Source organism: Alligator sinensis, unplaced genomic scaffold, assembly GCF_000455745.1.
Source record: "Alligator sinensis unplaced genomic scaffold, ASM45574v1 scaffold49_1, whole genome shotgun sequence".
Taxonomy (NCBI): Eukaryota; Metazoa; Chordata; order Crocodylia; family Alligatoridae; genus Alligator; species Alligator sinensis.
In genome coordinates this window covers 790,165-802,708 of record NW_005841970.1, presented here as the reverse complement: position 1 = coordinate 802,708, position 12,544 = coordinate 790,165, and positions in this window count along the sequence as shown.

Below are 12,544 nucleotides of genomic sequence, written 5' to 3'. Positions count from 1 at the left end.
TAGGGGCCTGATTCTTTATTTTTTATGGCAGAGCCTGTTCATGGCTGGGGGGTGAGCTGCTGGCAGGCTGAGCAGCTCCTGAGCTTCAGGGGGTCCCAATTCTTCCCTCTGCAATGGTGGCACCCCCCAGGGCTGCCAAGGTGGACTGCTAGCTGGCTAGGTGATGCCTCAGCTCAGAGGCAGCACCTGGCCCAATACAACTGTTCTCTGAGCCTGCCTCCTGGAAGCCCGCAGGGTGCTGCTCCCTGGGTGGGCTTGGAGAACAGTTGGATCAAGCTAGGTGTTGCCTCCAACCTGAGGCAGCACCCAGCCTGCTAGCATCTCACCTGGGTGGCCTGCCGGCAGCTCACCACCTGACCCCCACCCCCTACCTTCTCTGGCCATGGGCAGGCTCTGGCTCCAAAAAAAAAACCCCAAAATGTATCAGACCCCTTGCCATAATGTGATGGGAAAATTGAAATGGTTTAGCCCTCAGGGTTCTATTTTATGCCCCACCATTTCAATTTAGGGGGCATAGAATAAAACCTTGTGGATTAAACCTGTCACATGTACAAGCACCCTTAGTGCTTGCAGTTTAAGTCTTTCAGGAAAAACATTATCCAGATGTAAATTATACCCATAAGTGGAGGCAAACATGAGGTCCAGAAAAAAATTTAGACTATTACCTCCCTATATAAAAGACAAGCCATTTCTAACACCTTGCTTTTTATGGCCACATCCAGATGAGTGCAGACATTTGGTCTCCCAGGAAAAAGAAGCAGAGGCACACCTTGTGCCACTGGTACTTGTCCCTGGAGAACACCCATGCCATGGCATGGGTTACCCTGGGGGAGCAGGGAAGGCCTGGGACAACAACTGTGCAGGCCCCAGAAGCCTTACCTGGGGCCCTGGGGGTTGGAAAAGCTGCAGCTGCAGTGTTCCTGCAGCTTGGAGCCTGGCTGACAGCTGGACCATGGCTCTGGCAGGCCAGACTCTGGTTTGGGGTGGAGCATGTTGCAGCCATATGTGCAGACCCACTTTTATCCCATGTGAGTTTATTTGAGTATGGGACCTCCTGGGGCCAAAAAAAACCGCACACTGCAAGGTAGCAGCGAGGAAAACAGCTGAATGTGCAGTGAGTGGTGCCACAAATGGTTCTGCGGTGTCACACACCACATGTCCAGACTTGTCTGGATGTAGCCTATGGGTTCAAAATCATGTTCTAGTTGCGGAGTTTGTGGTAAAAATACATTATGACCTGGGCCTCACTTGAGTAATAGCTGTATGAGTCCCTCATGAGGCCCTCATGATCCCTTGTGTAGGAAGCACAAGGCCTAACGTCTGAGTTGTGGGTTTCTTTTTCCTTCCTGCTTGCTCTGCATTTTGTAGCCATACTTGCATAATGCTCTGAAGTTACACTAAGGTATAAGGTTACTAAAAGACACTAACTTTGCCGCAGTTCCCCTTTTCCTCTGCGCATGCGACAGAACTTTGCCACAGTTCCCCTTTTCCTCTGCGCATGCGACAGAACTTTTTGCCGCAGTTCTGCTTTTGAAATACGCATGCACTAAACTTAACAGGAGATATTAACCAATAGCAAACTAAGCCTAGCCCATAAGATAAGACGTAACAACAAGGAAATTTTGGTACTGCCAATAGTTGTATGCCACGTTGTAGCCCTTTGTTTATGTAAGCTATAAAAGTGTAACCCCGAGAGAAATTGGGGGGTCAACACTGCTTTGAGCATCAGCTCCTCTGTCGACATCACTTGCGCAATCAATAAACTCATGATGGACTCACCCTGGGTGTGACTCTCTCCTTGAGGTGAAATTGGTCTAGTCTCCAGGGGCACGAAACTAGCCATTTGGACAACAAGACTATGCTTGGTCTCTGAGGAGGAGGTTAGTGAAAGGGAAGAATGGGTTAACATGTTTGAAAGGTTTGGCTAATTTCACATACAAACTAGCAAGAATCATCTAGGAAGCCAGAAACTTACAAGGGGGTATGCATGCTGTCACCTGTTGTCTTTGCATCTAAAAATGTTTGTGTATCTGTGAAATCAATGGAGGAATCTGCAAACAATGCATGAGTAGAGAATAGATCCAATTGATGTACCTGCAACCCTATGGAATGGGCCTCTTCAAAATGGCTGCAAATCTAATGAACTGTGTCAGATGCATCATTAAAAGGAATAAAAACTGTTAGCATAGCCTTATGCAGGCATTCTGCACTGAAGTGAACTTTATGCACAGTAACTATTCAATTTCCATTAAAATTACATAGTGTCCTTAACTAATATGCTTTTCTAATAAATGATAGATAATCAGTTCTGTGCTTCCCATGTGGGCAGCTCCAAGTAGTCTGAGTGATGTGGATAAATATATAACAACTGCTTTAGAATAGTTAATCCTTGTGAAATCTCCTTAATTGGACACCACCGCATGCAGTGTTTGATCCTCGCTGCTGCTAGTTTCTTTTCTTGGCTACTCTCCTCTCCTGGATAAAACAGCATAATTTGGGAAAAATACCTCCATGCAGTCCACCCACTCCCTCCCCCATAATTCCAAAGACAGTTTCATTTAAATAGCTAAATCTGAGGCTTGAAATATTTGCCTTGAATCTAAAATCTTTAAGAAGCTAAGACTGTCTCCATCAGTGCAGTCAAGTTTTCTGCTTCTTGCCTGAAATACTAGGATGTAAGAGAGACTGTTAAGTTGCTGCCCAAGTTTCTATGAACTTTTTTACAAGTTCTAGGATAGTGATTCTCAACCAGGGTGTCACAGCAACCTTTTAAGGCTACCAACAAATATTAGCACTGTTTTGCTATGTAAACACCTATACATGATTCACAAGATAAACCCAGAGATTTTAAATAGGAATCCATACTGTCAAAAATATCTTGACCTGTTGTGGTCTTTCTGAGCTATTTGCAATACAAAGGCTGCTTGTAGATAAAACAACAACAACTCCAAAGCCAAAGCTCCGAGCCTAGCTCATGCCCAGAAGAGGCTGTGCGTTAGTTGGACCTGGCTCACCTGAGATCTGTATAGATTAGGTGCTATAGCAAGGCTTTTTTGGCACTTTTATCTAATAGCTGATTGACACTGCAGAACTAGATTGAACTAATGCACCGCTGCTTCCGGTAAAGGGTAAAGCACTTTTTTTTTTTTTTTTAATGTCTGCAAGAAAGCCAAATTGCTCTGTTAGTGTTCACTTGTTTTTTATTGCTTTTTTTTTCTCTTTTATTACAGAAATAAAGCAGCTGGTGTTTTCTGAGGGATGCCTTGAGTCTGAAAAAGTTGAAAACCACTACCCTAGAGCAGTGGAAGCTCTGCCTAAAAGGGAATCTTTTAGGCAGGTGTTGCCACAAATTAGCCTTGCACCCTTCCTAAGTGCTACTCTGTTCCTCTTCCTCTGTCTAACCTGCTCCTTTTGCTTTCTGCTACCTGCCATGCTGCTAGGCCAGGGATGGGCAATTATTTCAGGCAGTGGGCTGCTTACTGAGTTTTGGCAAGCCATCAAGGGCCGCATGATAGGCAGCCAGGGGCAGATAAATATTATTTTTCTAAATTTTGGGGGGCCCCACAGGTCAGATAGAATGGCCTGGTGGGCTGCATCTGGTCCACGGGCCGCATTTTGCCCACCCCTGTGCTAAGCTGTTTGCCCCCTCCCTGATCTGCTGTGTGCCACACAGAGGCAGCTTATAGCATTCCTTGTCCTAGACTATCTGGAAATCCTGTGGGGGTGTTTTTATTATTATTATTATTAATATTAACTTTTGTGGAGCTCTCTGCAGTTTTATTTCATTGCTGAAAGAAAATTTTCTTTTAAATTGGGACAAAAACCATTTGAAATATATAAATTGCTTTCTTTGCTAAATTTGCAAATGAGGATGTGTTAGCCAAAGCTACATAATGTTCTTGGGATAGCTGATGTATGGAGCATATTAGGATACTTAAGGTTTGTCTAAGTATGGTAATTCAGGGAGAGGTTTTTCTAGACTGCATAGATAATTACTCAAAGGATGCCTTGTTCCTGTTCTAGCCTAATTCTTTTTCAAAACTACATTAACATAAATGGGAACAGGATATCATTATTACGGAGTAAATATCAGTGCATAGAATTCGGGTGAAAAACTGTCCCTGGACAGCTCTGTCTGGCTAACCTATTACCTAGATATGGGAAATTTTGATAATGCTAATCAAACCCTTTGTTTGATTTGGATTTCTTCTCCAAACTGTTGATGACTCAGTCACAAATTATTGCTAATGAATAAAAATACAGTATGGCTCATGAACAATACAGTCTACTGTGTGTGAGAATTACAGTGACATTAATTCTACCATTGTGAGCATGAATGGAAAATTATCAAGTTAAAATGATAGAACAGTTATTCCTTGAGGCTAATGTTATTAAGAATGACAACAAAACTTATTTGAAAAGGCATGTAGAGAATAATAAATGTGATAACTTAGACTGTGAAGTTTCTAGCAAAGAAATAATGTTTAGTATAAGCTTCCAAAAATTTGAGTACATTGCAATTAAAATATCTGTTAAATTGCTAGTCTCACAGCCATTACACAATCTAAACAAGTATGTGAGTGAAATTTTTACAGTTGTCTGTAAAAGATCATTTGGTGATCACAATAGCATGCAGCGATAAGTTTTGTAATATGAGATTACCCGAAGCAAGATCCAGTGTGTGTGTGTGTGTGTGTGTGTGTGTGTGTGTGTGTGTGTGGTTTTAAACTATTGTATATTATTGCAGTGTGAAATACAAAGGATTATTTGAATCAGTATTTCAGTGTATGCAGCTTACAAAAACAGCATGATGCTCTTTTAATACCAAACTCCAGCAGCCTTCAGAACTTCTAACATATTCTTTAGCTAGAATGGTGTATTGTATTATTGCATGTTTGGTTTTTCAGCATAATATTTGTTAACTTGTCTTCCCTGCAGCCAGCATGATTTAAGTTGTCTTGGGAATTTTTTGCTGACTAAAGTTAACAGTAATTGCCTCTTGCGATTGTAAACAATAATGATATGCTATCATGGAAATGTACTTATTGCTAGCACAAGTCTTCATCATATTGACGACTAAATGTCATGTCACCATGTCTTGTGATAGTTCTAGTATGGCAATAAGAAATCAAACTTTAAAAATCAACTGATTTCCTTTGTAGATGTTCTAGTCATTCTTTTTTTTTTTTTTAAATAGACGCTATTAGCTATGGATTTCTAGGAAGAAAGCTCTCTGGTCTAGTCTATGACAAGAAAAACTTTTCAGTAACAAAGTAAAGTTTATAATTTGGTATCTTCGGTACGTGCACAACACTAAGTTCAGAAAACCTCAGACTTCTGAACACTGGGAAATAAAAGGTACATGTTTGTGAAATCATAGCTCTGGCCCCTTGGCAGTGGGATAACTAATGGCAATTATCAGCAAGCATTCCAGTTGCATTCATGTATTACTGAACAGTGGAGGAACTGCTTGGAGCAGATGCACAAAGAGCTGAGAATAAATAATTTGGGTGAATAGTAAATGATAGGGTGGGCTGTCCCTTGAGAGTAGGGTATATGAGCCTGAAAACTGCTTGTGTGCCTTGAATGCTTCTGTATGCCTCCTTTCTATTTAGTGCTCTTGCTCTCTGCAAGTCCATTCATAGCATCTGACCAAGTAGTGTCACCTATGAAAGCTTATGCCTTTCTGAAATTAGTTAGTTTCTCTAATGATGCATACAAGCATTACATTTCTACTGGTGGAATTGCAGTTCCACTGATAGAAAGAATAAGTGTACAAGTTTCAGACAGTTTCTACTGGACCAAAATGGTAGTTCCAGCTCAGTCAAAGACCAAGCCAGACCAGACCCCTCCTTCTGTCAGCCCTGAGGCTGTGAAAACCCAGCCATTCCCTGAGCTTCCTGACCCACTCATCCTCCACAGACCACAGAGCCCATGCTGTTGCCAGAGCTGGATCTGCACCTACCCTGTCCCCTGCTGTTCACAGAGTTCCTGACCCACCCCAATAGGAACCTCCCCGAATGGCTAGTTTGTGTTGATGGTCTCTGTTTCTGGCAGGGGTTTGTAAGTGCTGTACAGGAGGGGGTAGGGGACCCAGATCCAGCAGGCCCCACCCCTTGTAGCCAGACAGCGTTGTCAAGTCCCCACAAGGAGCTGAGATCATTGACATGGACAAGCAGAAAAAGCCTCACCCCCACTGAAACCCAGAAGCAGCATAGAAAAAGCCCCAGCTCTGGTTGTGGTGACAGGGCTTCCCATGTCAGCAGCCCAAGTCCAGTGTGAGCCAGGCTCCCCCTGCACTAGCAAGTGTGGCACAATTAGTAACTGATCCTCAATCCCAAAATTGTGCCGTCTGCAACACACATGTTGCATGGCAGGAGGCACTGTTGGGGCTGTGGATTAGGTACCATCATGCATTCAAATGAATGTCTGTCAGTGGCCAGAGTGATAAGTATATTCTACTTTCATAATGTTGCTTCTGCCCATAATAATTACTCTAAATGGCTAATTCATGATTTATGAGCTGCTTCTGATTTACTTTAGTGTGATAATAGATCAAACTTAAAGAGAAGGGCTGCTGAATTTTAAAAACATGCAACAGCCACCTCTAAATAAGGGGTGCTTACTCTTGTTTACTCAAAATGTCCTCCCTTGCCATTTGGTGCATACCTGTAGAATACAATGTGCTAGTCTGGTCATGTCACAGAATTCAATGATGCACAATGGCATTTGAACATACATGTCATGTCAGGAACATTATACTAAAATGACACAACTACTAGTATAACACAACTACTAAATGGAGTCCCCCTGCTGCCTGGGACCCCCAGGTTGCTGGCTCAGGTCTTGCAGGGAGCTGAGTTGAGTCTACACAGCAGTGGGGCTCTGTGCCCAGTGGAGCACAGACAGTGGTGTGCCACTCTGGTCCATTGGGAGAATATAGTTCTCAAACTACTGGAAAAGATCCTGGACCATACTGCCACATATGGATCTTTCCATCCCACATGCAGTTGCCTTGGTGTGAAAATGACCCATGACCCCTTTAGTTCAAAAAACCATGTCAGGACAGCACAAATTCATGGTGTTGAGGAATAGCTACTTTCAGTCACCACAAACAAGTTTCAGAAGCAATCATATGGCCTTCCTTGTTTCAGACTTTCATGCTAGCAGTACTCCATGCTAAATAGTTTATGGAGGAGCCAAGGTCAGTGTGTAGGCAGTCTTTGTAGATGGCCCCAATATGATATCCCTTATTGTGGCTGCAGACAAATACAGATGAAGGAAAAATGTTGCTTGGTTGGGGAAGATGTATTTTACTAGATATTTTAGATTTGTTTTGTATAGCTAATTAATGAGAACTCTAGCAACCACCAACTTGAGTATTATATTTTGAGTCCATTCTTAGCATCTGACTATGCTGTGAATGTACTCCATTTTAAGCATCTGATAAAGTAAGCTGTTGCCCATAAAAATTTGCTATTCTGAACAAATTAGTCTGCAAGGTGCCACCCTCCGCTGCCTTCTGCCTGACTGCTGACTAACATGACTTACTACTTTTCTCATATATACAAGAGATGAGTTGATTCACGTATCTTGGCAGTAATTTGCAAGTCACTGGGGATATTTAGAAGGAAACTGTGTCATGATTCAGCAAGGCTGAAGCTGCATTCACCATCTTAAATGAGATTTGGCCATCAAAAATCTATGTTTATGAATTTTCAACTCAAATGTTATTTTCCCTTAATCTGAAAGCTAAAATTCCATCAGTAGTATAGACAGGAATCTAAATACCTTGCAAATAAATGCCTCAGGAAAATACAAAATATAAAATGAATTCTTTACAGATGCTTTCATTCATAAAAGTTAATACCTTATCTCCAAAGTTATACAAAAAGGAAGAGGGAAAGACTTAAGGTATGTTAAGTAAAGTGGTACAAATATATGCCAGACTCTTTTTAGTATGTATTTAGCTAGCAAGTTGAAGAAAAAAAAAAGATTTGAGTTGAACAAAATGTTTCATTTTGAAATGAAAAAATACCAAAACTGTTTTACCATATTTACTTAAATATAAAATGAAGTTTTCCCCTTCTAATAGGCATAGGGAGAAAAGCTCCTCAACTTACAGTCATACAGGGAAACCTCGTTAAATATGCTTTATCATTAAACTGTTGCCAAAAGCAACGTGCATTTTAGCTTGAAATGCTGTTGACTCTGCTAGGGCCCATCCCAGTGAACTGTATGGTAAATCATGAGCCTTTTGTCTCTAGACTAATATCATGCATAGTTTATACTCTATAAGTAGGTACAAAGCTGCTGCTTAGATGTATGTTTGTGGAGTACCTGTGCTAAAGCTTACATCAGTTTCAAAAGAAAAATAAAATGCATCATTTTATCTGTTTTCAAATTTTCCCCTCAGTTCCATGTGCTCATGCTTTAGACAGTTTAAAATGATTCCACTCCAGGGCAGGTTTATCTCAGATCTGTGTTACCTAGCTTGTGTTTCATTACTGTGTGGCTATTCCCCATAGATGAGCCACCCAAATTGCAGTCCTCCAGCCTCCAAGGATGCAGTGTCCCATCCCCCAACCTCCTGTTTTGTGTGGACAAACTTTCTACACCCTGAAATCTGCTGCCCAGGGCTCCAAGCCAACTCTGCTCCAGCATCTTCTTCCCTCCAGAGGTGCAACCCCATACAAACAGCCTGCAGCAGGTCACGGGGCACAGATGAGTCCAGGAGTGTAATATAAGGGGGATGGGATCAGTCCCCCAAGCCCAGGAGCTTGGGCTTCCTTCTCAGGGCAGGGGCAGGAGCTCCCCCCTGTCCCTCCTCCTCCCCCAAGCTCCTTACCTCACTGCTCCCACCTTCAAGCCACCCTAGGAAGCATGATCAACACCTCCACACCCCCATCCCAAATCCCATTTTATTAAAATGTAAGACCTTTGGTAATTATTTCCTCTTTCCTTTTCCTTTACCACCCTTCTCATACCACCATCCCATTAACTTTCTGTCTCCCAGCTTCAGGTTCCCACTTTTCCCCCACCCCCAACCCATGTCTCATTTCCCCCACCCCCTCCACCTAGAGCAGGGATAGAAGGCTATCCTGGCTCACCAGCCTGTAGTGGCAACTCGCAGCTGTAGCTCCTAGTCACGCCCTTGCTCACCAGTCCTCTAATGCCAGTCAGAGAAGGTTTGTAACCTTAAGATATGACTGCTCCAAACTCAAGCTAGCACTAACAGCAGCTCAAAGTACAACATGTAACAAGACCATAAATCAAACAGGATTTCTGAGCCAATTCTGAATTTGAGAGGTTATGAAAAGGCAAAAATCCAGGGTTACTTTATGAAATACCCAACGTCCATTAAGGTGGCTTCTACTGGTCCCATGCATCCTGTGATCTTTGGTTCATTCCAGGCTTAGATCTGAAGATGAGGAGGTCCTCCTAGGGAGGATTATGCTATGAAAAAGTGTGTGTGGAACTGAAAGCACCTTTTGTTACTGAAAGGCAGCATAATGTCCCCAAACCAGATGCTGAATGGGAAGTTATGTGTCTTGAGTTAAAATCTAAGCTGAGATCATTAGAAGGGGCTAAGTTTGTCCATTTTTCAGAAGCTTGCACATGCACACTCATGCACATTTATATTTTTCTTTTTTGCATGTTCACCCTTAAGCTATTCCTGTGCATCTACAGCTGACTTGGGAATTCTCTTCAAAAAACCTTCAAGGACTTTTCAGAACAAAAATGTATATACCCAAACAACTAAGTAGGAGAGGGAACCACCCCCGAACACTCTTTTAGCATAACAAGGGTGACTTGCTGCTTTTTCAAATTAAAACACTGGAGGGAAGCACCAATATTTCCTTAAAGCTAGATACCTGCAGTCCTTTATTTTGGCCACTGCTTTATTTTGTAACAGATAAAAGTTCCAATGCTTCGGCCCTTAGGCTTTACATTTGGAAGCTTGCAGAAACAGTAAAACAAATGCCCAGCATGTGCAAAGTTAACAAACTAGGTGCTAAAAACAGCACAGTGTGTCACTATCCCATGCATCAGTAGAGCCACTGATGATATTTTTAATATGTTCAGGGGGGAAAGCTTTCTTGTAACCATGGGGAATCTTGTAGAATGAATAATCACTAAACTGAAGGTAAGATATAAAACTGATTCTTTGAAAAGAATTCTTGTGTTTTATTCTGTTTGATTCAATTCCCAATTTAGCCTCAGACTTTCCTGTATGACAGTCTGTCTATCCTGGGTGCTTTTCTTCCAACCCAATAGCATCAGAGTACTTTACAACATTTAATATTCCTTCCACATGCCCTTAACATAGAGGAGGGTGTTTGTTATCTGTAGTTTATAAATAGGGAACTGAGGCATAATGAAGGCAAGCAACTTGTACAGGATGGTAAAGAGCAGGGAATTGAACCTAGGCCTCCAAAGTCTAGGTTAACGCCCTTAACCACAGGATCGTATTTCCTCCCTTTCCCTAGGATATGTCTCTTAATGTACTTCAGTGATTCTCAGTTGGTTGCCACAACACCTTGGGGTGCTTTGAGTCCTTTCAGGGCTGTCATGGTACTGGCAGCACCACTGTTGTCAGGTGGAACTGTCCCACACCCCTCTGGTTTGGGGGCAGGGGGCTGTATAATCATATAAGGAAATGGCTGTGGTAGGAGCATCTGCCAGCTCCTGCCACAGCTGTTTCCCAGTTCTGCTCCATATACCTCTCCTGAAAACAGGCACCTAGGACAGTTCCACCTGGTGATGATGGTTGTGGCATAGCAGTATGGAGATCAAGTAGGTAAGCTGAGACTCTAAAACAGTGGTTCTCACCTGGAGTGCTACCAAGTTCAGAAGGGTTATGGAGGGGTACCTTGAGTCTAAAAAGTCTTTAAACTACTGACTTACATAGTTTTTCCATTTTTTTTTTTTTTACCTTTCAAATGTAGTAAGGTCGTGTGAGGCTGAAATCCACTAATTATTGTGATAGTCATATATGCAGATTGAATAAGAGTTGCAAAGAAGTTCTTTCCGGTAATTTGGCAAAGTGGGAATGTTGCACTAGTGACACACATTTTGTGGGTGAAATGTGAGTAATGGATATGCCTTAATACTTCTGTTAGTTAAAATACCAGGAAATATGATTTTTCAAGATTGTACTTATTGTTGATGGCTTGACTTGGTCAAAGTTTGTAGGATGAGGATGTAAAATCATTGTTCTTCAGTCTGCAAAATCATTTTTACTTTTTTAGTAAATTTCTGCCTAGCTCTCCCTTCCCTTTTGCTACTTTCCTATTGTGAAGATTGTGTATATCATTTCTTTATCATTTCTTGTTGCACGAGAGAATAGGAAACTTTACAGTGGAGCAGGAGGAGTGACTTCTTTATTTTTCCCCGTTCTTACATCAGTTGTGGTGCAAATACTTAAGTTTTCCATATACCTGAACTGAAAATACCGCATTGACTTGATTCTGAGGTCCTGTCCCCCTCTTAAATATGGGGGGAAGCTTCTTGCCTTAGAATTGTGTATGAGGGCAGGGCGGGGTCAGGCAGTGACTGTGGCTTGGACTCAAGCCCCTACCTGAAGTTGGGGCCATAGCTGCAGCAGGCAGCTATGCATGGCATAGCTCCAATGCGGAGGCAGGCACATGCATGGGGGAAAGCTGTCTGCCTCTTTCACTGCCTGCCCTCCTTCAGTGCTGGGAGGGATAACTTGGAAGACAACCCTCTACTAATTAGATTCTATACCTTCACCCCCTCCCCATGGGACTAGGTTGGGGCTGGGCTGTCCCCTGCTCCCATCTGTGTGTCTGGATGGGTTACTCTATGGTGCTGCACTCTCCCTGGGCACTGGTTTGGGACTGTTGGCCCACAGATGGATTGGGCATTGTCCCTCCATCTCACTAGGCAAAAAGACTGAGCACCAGTGCTACAAACCTCTGACATCTAATCTTAGTACCTATATCTGTGTGCAAGTAGTAATGCTAGCTTTTTTGTTATAAATAGGAATCATGGTTCAAAGTCAGGCCCCTCTCCTCACATATTCTTTTGATTCTTTGGCAGCATTGGCTATGTTTCTGTTTCTCTTTATATGGAAACATTTCACCCATTGCAGTCTTACAACTGTTTAAATATACATCTGAGTTGTACTACTGTAAGGGTCTTTGTTTCCATTTTAAATGGAATTAGTCTAATTAAGTGGAAAAACTCTTTATAGCTTGATATTCTGTATGCATGTATACTTGTATACAGTATATCTTATGGAGCTAAAGAACTATCTAAACTAAATCTGTAGTACTGGTGGAAGTGATGTGATATAAGAATTTTGTAAAAAGCCTTTGTAGACTAGGCCTATAGGTCTGCCTACCTACTCTACTGAGCATGGTCTGAAAGGCAGTGAAATAAATGAACTAACTAAGGGGTGCTTAGCGCATGCTCAGTTCAGGAATGTATTCCTATTTTTAAAGAAACATTATGTGACTACATTGGTGGTTGGCAACCTTTTCCAGTTGCGACAAAGTTGGAGGGACCCAGCTTGGGTCTG